This window comes from Arachis duranensis, chromosome 7 (assembly GCF_000817695.3).
Source record: "Arachis duranensis cultivar V14167 chromosome 7, aradu.V14167.gnm2.J7QH, whole genome shotgun sequence".
Lineage (NCBI taxonomy): Eukaryota > Viridiplantae > Streptophyta > Magnoliopsida > Fabales > Fabaceae > Arachis > Arachis duranensis.
Genome location: NC_029778.3, coordinates 13,773,892 through 13,780,201, shown reverse-complemented (window position 1 = coordinate 13,780,201; position 6,310 = coordinate 13,773,892). Strand labels below are relative to the sequence as shown.

Here is a 6,310-nt window from a genome sequence, read left to right as displayed (position 1 = left end):
GGGGGAGGGGGAGGGAAAAGGGGAAAGGGGAGGGTATTTTTGTCCAAAAAAAATAAAAAGGACGATTTTAATACGAAAAAAAACATTAAGGACGATTCTAAATCAAAAATTAGATCAGGGACGGGTTCGATTCCGACTCTCAACGTGAGGGACCAAAACAATACTTATCCCTAAAATATGGGTGAAGTTATCTTTTATAGGAAAGATGAATTTATATTGAGCTAAATGTGGTTATTCTTGTCTTTTCGTATTATATGGATAACAGATGATAGAGCTTATTTAAAAAGAAGATAGATGGTCTGAATTTGCATGAATTACATATTGAATCTGGTCAAACTATTTTTGCTAGTTATCATTACGAAAATAATTTTAATGTATATTCATCAAAAATCTAAAATTGAATATCATAGATATTATTTAAATAGCTTAATTCTAATATTAGAATTTGATAAATTTAGTTTTTAAAAAATTTAAAAGTTGATCTCACTTTATTAGTTAAGTCTATTTAATTTAAATATATAATGTTTAGTTTATTAATTTTTAATTTTATATTTTTACTATTTATGACTTTATTTTTATAAGTAATATATCCAAATAATTTAGTAAAAAATGTTACTAATATGATAATAAGTCATATAATTTTGATATATTTTTAATCTATCAATAATTTAAAATTAAATTATTTAAAATAATAATAATATTTCTTTGTCAATAATAATAAATATGTATAATAAAAGAATGTTTTTAAGTACGTGTTCTATATAATACTTTACGTATATTCATATATTATATAATATTAATAACTAATGTTATTTAATAAATGTAGATATTAATATATTATTATAAAAAGATAATATTTATGTATTATTAAATCTAAAATATGTGTATTAATATTTTAAATTAATTAATAATAAAAAAATATATAATTATATTATTAAAAGAAAGATAATATTCTAATTTAATATTAGTTATACTACACCTAAATAATACAAATTATACTACAATTGTACATAATTATTTGTTCTTAAACCATAGGTCAAATGATTATATCATTAATAATCAATAATTTATTTTTTAATTTTAAAAGCATTATAGTTAAATGCATATACTCTAATTAAAAGGATTAGTCTATTAATCATAATTTATTTTTTAAAGGGATTAGTTTGTTTTAGGTAATTCACTACAAGAAAATCACTGATTATTATCGAATTTACCATCAAATATACTGTCGGATAATATTTGATGGTATAAGTAGCGCCAAAAACCAGTTACCATCGGATTATTTTGTCCGACGATAACTTAGCGTTGGACTTACCCTCAATTTATTCTTTGTATCCATCTAATTTGAGAACGTTATTACCATTGAATTAATCCGACAGTAACTTTGACGCCCTTTAATGTTTTTTGCCGCCAATTCATTGTCGGAATTTTTTGCTGGTAAATCCGACGGTTTCTTTTTTCTAATTTAATTTTTTTTTATCAATGAAGCCATACCTTATAGAAATGAACAACTTATTTTGTTATAACATTCTGGTTAACAAGATTAATGTATCGAAATTCGAAATTAATTACCAAAAATAAATAAATTATTTATTTAAAAAAACAGCATGAATGAATCCACAAAAATGTCACAAAACTAAAATATCAAAAAATCAGAAATGGAAAAAAATAAACGACATCCCTACACCCTACAGACTACCGTAGTTGTCATTGTTCTCCCGCTGCTGGGGCAGCGAAGTGGGTGCTGAAATCGATTCCTTACTAGCTGTATCGCTGCCACCAGTGTCTCTGCCTCCAACGCTGCTACCTCCATCATCTACTCTCGCAAACGGTCTACCCGCTCCAGCCTCTAACTAAGTTCGGAGCTTATGGCAATGCATACAAGAAGGTCATTGTACCTCTGATCAGCCTGTTGCTCCTATGTCTGGTGAAGCTCCTGTGAGAGCTTCTAAACCTCCTCCCTCAAGTCCATAACTATTTGGGGATCAGAAGGGCTGGTGGCAAAGGGAAAGACAAAGGCAGAGAAAGTCACCAATTCGGAGGAGTAAAGGCTATTGGCAAAGAACAACTCCAACATGAAGCGGTGATTCTTGTGGGGTTCAGAGACATTCTGGAGCCAAACCGCATTTGGATTCACTACTGAGGTCTTTGAGCCGGCTCTGTTATCCCCAGTAGCCTGTTGAGATTGCTATGTCGTGACCTCCAAAGCCTACATGTATTGTTCCTGTGTCCCACACATTGTGATTAGGATAATGCATAATTGTTTTTAAAGTAAAACAAATTAATTTCAAAACTTAGAATTAATTGAGACTCGTACATAATGGGTCGCAGACTGCTCGTCAGTAAATCTCTCCTTATTCACCTTTAAGGTATGTGTATACTTGAAGGTCTCTGCGAGTGTAGCCTCAGGATCCAAGGACTTAGACTACACCAATTCAATTCAAGCAATCAAACAACTGAATCAGCAAACATTCACTACAAGAAAAACACCCATTCAGGTACACTTGAAAAGTGTAGCCAAAAGTGGAAAAAATGATGCCTTAGGCTACGGCTACGCTTTTTGGGGTGATTCCTATTCGGCCGTTGCCTATTCTCAAAGGCTACGCTTTTCTGCATCAAGGGCTACGCTTTTGGTGTTTGGGAATAGGCTACGCTTTTCAAGTGATGCTGTCCAGGACCAAAGGCTACGCTTTTCAGCTTCTATTTTTGCCAGAATAGGCTACACTTTTCAACGCTACTGCATCACCTATAAAGCGTAGCCACATTGTATACCATTGCTACTTTTTATAAGTGTAGCCTTAGGTCATTTGTTTTTTTTTTAATACTATAACTACTGTTTTTTTTAATATATATTAATTTTTTTCTAAAACCTAATATTTAATAATATAATTATATATATAATCCTATCATTTTAATTAAATTAGTAAAATATTATAAAATAAAAATAATATATAATAATACAATCCAATATTCTTTAAATAATAAAAATTATCCTAAAACAAAATTTCGGTTGCCATAATAAATTAGCAGCCATAAGATCTTCTATTTGGGAATAATACAAATTATTTCTCTAAAAATAAAATTTATTTCTCTAAAAATAAATTTCTTCAAAATCAATTGCACATGTACAGGACGAAGTGGTTGTCTTTTTTTTTGTAGATCAGATGTTGGTATTGCCTGCTCCGATTGAAGCCTGGCTGACTGACTTTTGCGCATTTCCTTGTTTGAGAGTGTGCTTCTAATAATCCTTACACTACCTTCATGCTTCTGATTCTGCTGATTCTGCTTCAGAGGTGTTGAGCCAACAATTGTTTTGGCTGAAGATGTTACATTATTCTACTCTAATAAACTATCTAAATCAGACCCCTGCACAATAAGAAACCCATCAAAATATGAAGTGATAGCATGATCATACATGATAAGTCCATAAATCACAATAAAAGGAACCAAAGAACAATCCACGCCAGAACTTATAGTGCATTCCTGATTCATCATATTCCATGTCATTAGCAATAAGGCAGCATATTAGAGGAAAATAATCCTCAAAGTCACTTTAGTATGAACCATTATGCCAACAAAATGATATGCATTATAATAGCATCTATAAGTAGTGCTTTCTCTATAGTACATTGACCTTTTTAATCATTAACTGACAAGTAATAAACAAGTGCCATCCTTAAATCTTGATAAATTAGTTAATCTCTTTCCTTGTCATTTCATGAGCCACTAAGGTTACATTGAAACCAACATTTATCAACAACTCCAACTAGTAAAAGGATGATTTAAGGATACTATCATCCACGAGAACATTCAAATAGAATGAATCAATCTAATTAATTAAAATTTAGGCGATAATTGCAGAAAACCAGATCAAGATGCATCTGATTGATACAAACTAGACATGACCAGTGGCAACTTATTGACATTGACGTCACAACATAAAGAAGCAGAATTTCAAAGTTACTTATTTGCAATAGTATATTTTAAATTTTTAATGAATTTCTAGTGCAATTTAAAGTTATATAATACTTAATATTTCTATAGATTGTAAGCTGTGGTATTAATTTCTTTTATAAACACAACACTAACAAAGTCAATGCAAACATTAAAAAAATAGTGTTGTATATAATTTAACTTTAACCTCAGGAAAGTGTCAGTGCAATTTATACAAAGGAAAAGGGATTGAAGTTACTAACCGTTTTCTCGTACCACTCTTTGGTAAAGAAAAGTTTGATTCCATGAACAATCAACGAGGCATAGACAATGACAAAGAGATAATGTGAGTACCAAAATGCATTGAAGCCAGTTGGACTGTTGAGTGGTTTAGGAAGCTTAATCCTGTTTCTCCTGAACCAAGGTGTGGCTTGCACTTTTGAGGGCTTGCACGAAGGAGGCGAAGGAAGTCGCAAGAAAGATGAAAAATTGCATGTATTTCAACACCAATTGCTACTGCTACAGCTATCACCTGCAAGAACAACAACATATATACCCTCACTTTGTTTGTACTACTAACTTTATTTAAATGGTGACACATTTATTCAGCAAGGGAATCTTGAGAAACAATACCCTATAACATGATATACATCTTTTCTCCTTCTACAGTGTAAGAATTTGTAGGCAAATAAACCTAACATCAGACAAATCCACAGTGCCATAACCCAAGTTCTTTGCCAGTTGTCCTGTATGAAGTACTTGGTATTTGTATAGCACTTCCTAACAGCACTGTCTTCATATGTAGGCTTCAGTTTCAAGCTTAGCATTTGGCTTAGGTACTTGCTAAGTTGCTATCACCTCTTGTAGAATGACTTGGTCCATGCAATAAGAGCATCTCTAGGCTATCCAGCTGATGAAGCAGTAATAATAATCACCAATTGGCCAAATAAATGAGATTAACATGAGTAATATGGAGTTTTTGTTTTTCTTTTCAAATAAATTTCTAGTCACTTCTAGAGTTAGCTATTTATGATTTTGGTCTATGTCAAATTTTTCTTATGGATTTGATATAATTTCCTAAATACAAGTGAAATCAGTCCCTCTCATCATCTTAAATATAAATCAACTTCATACTTATGATTTGAAATATAAGTACTTATCTGTATGTGAAACTGTAATAATGACTAATATTACTTAATTTTGATAAGTTTTATACCAAAACAATCTGAAATAGGATGATGTAAATACCATGATAAATCCTGTCTCTTCAGGGTCTAGTTCTTCCATGATCAAAGCTGCATATTCTTCAGCCTGCTGCTGTATGTTTGAGAGATCTGGTCAGAAATCTGGTCCCAAAAGTCCTTCAATTGAGCCTTGTTAATTGAATCCCCGTGAATATCCCTCCTCCTAGCCAAAGAATCAAAAAGAACACCAGCAAATGCCTCAGATTCCTTGCTCATCCCTACATACAAACAATTAAACAAATCCAAACCATAGTTATCTAAACACTTCCTAAAAGAAAACTACTCAGAACAAGTCCTTATTTCACTCACTCACACACACACACACACACAAACAATTTCACAAACACTTGGAAAGCAACAACAAAAGAATAATGTAGATTTGTTATGAACTCTTCAATTTCAATTATTACCTATGCATTTTCCAAAGAGAGAATGATGAAGCCATCCATCAGTTGAAGCAGTAAGAACATCAAACTGCTTCTCCACTTCATGCCACCCTGCACCACCGCCACCGCCACCGCCACCACGACCACCACCGCCACCCTTAGCAATGAACTTAAGTTCCTTGAGAGCACTTGAAGCCGCGGACTTAGTCCTATCGTAGTGTCCTCTTCTTGCAGCAGCAGCAGCATCAGAAGAAGAAGGTGTTGTTTGTTTGGAAGAAATCGAAGCGAGTCATTTGAGTTCTTGAGAAACCTGCTTCATTTTAATGGAAGCGGTTTTAACAACAGTAGCACCAAAGGAAATCAAGTGGAACAAAAGGAGAAATAAGGGTACGAGAGTTCACCCGCGCTGCAACATACCCAAACCCCCAAATTGAAAACCCTAGAATCATCTTTGCGACATTAACTCCACGGTTAAGAAAAATAAAACTAGTAAAATTTTCAGCAGCCACAACCAAAGAGTTCAATCCACAAAATATAAAACCAACATAATCTGCCTTCACAGTTTAAAATCAAATCAAATTTAACCTTATTTGATAATATAATAATGACTAAATTACTAATATCTATCAAAGTTCAAAATGAATCTGAATTTATTCTCATTATCATTTTATTTATGAAAGTTCAAAATACAAACAAATCTACATGTGAATAAATTTAACATGTAGAAATTATCTTTCATAGATACAG

General features: G+C 32.3%; 1 pseudogene; it reads right to left on the bottom strand.

Moving 5' to 3' along the window:
- Window positions 1-1,688: 1,688 nt before the first annotated feature.
- On the bottom strand, window positions 1,689-5,918 carry LOC107457898 (respiratory burst oxidase homolog protein C-like; annotated as a pseudogene).
- Window positions 5,919-6,310: the final 392 nt, after the last annotated feature.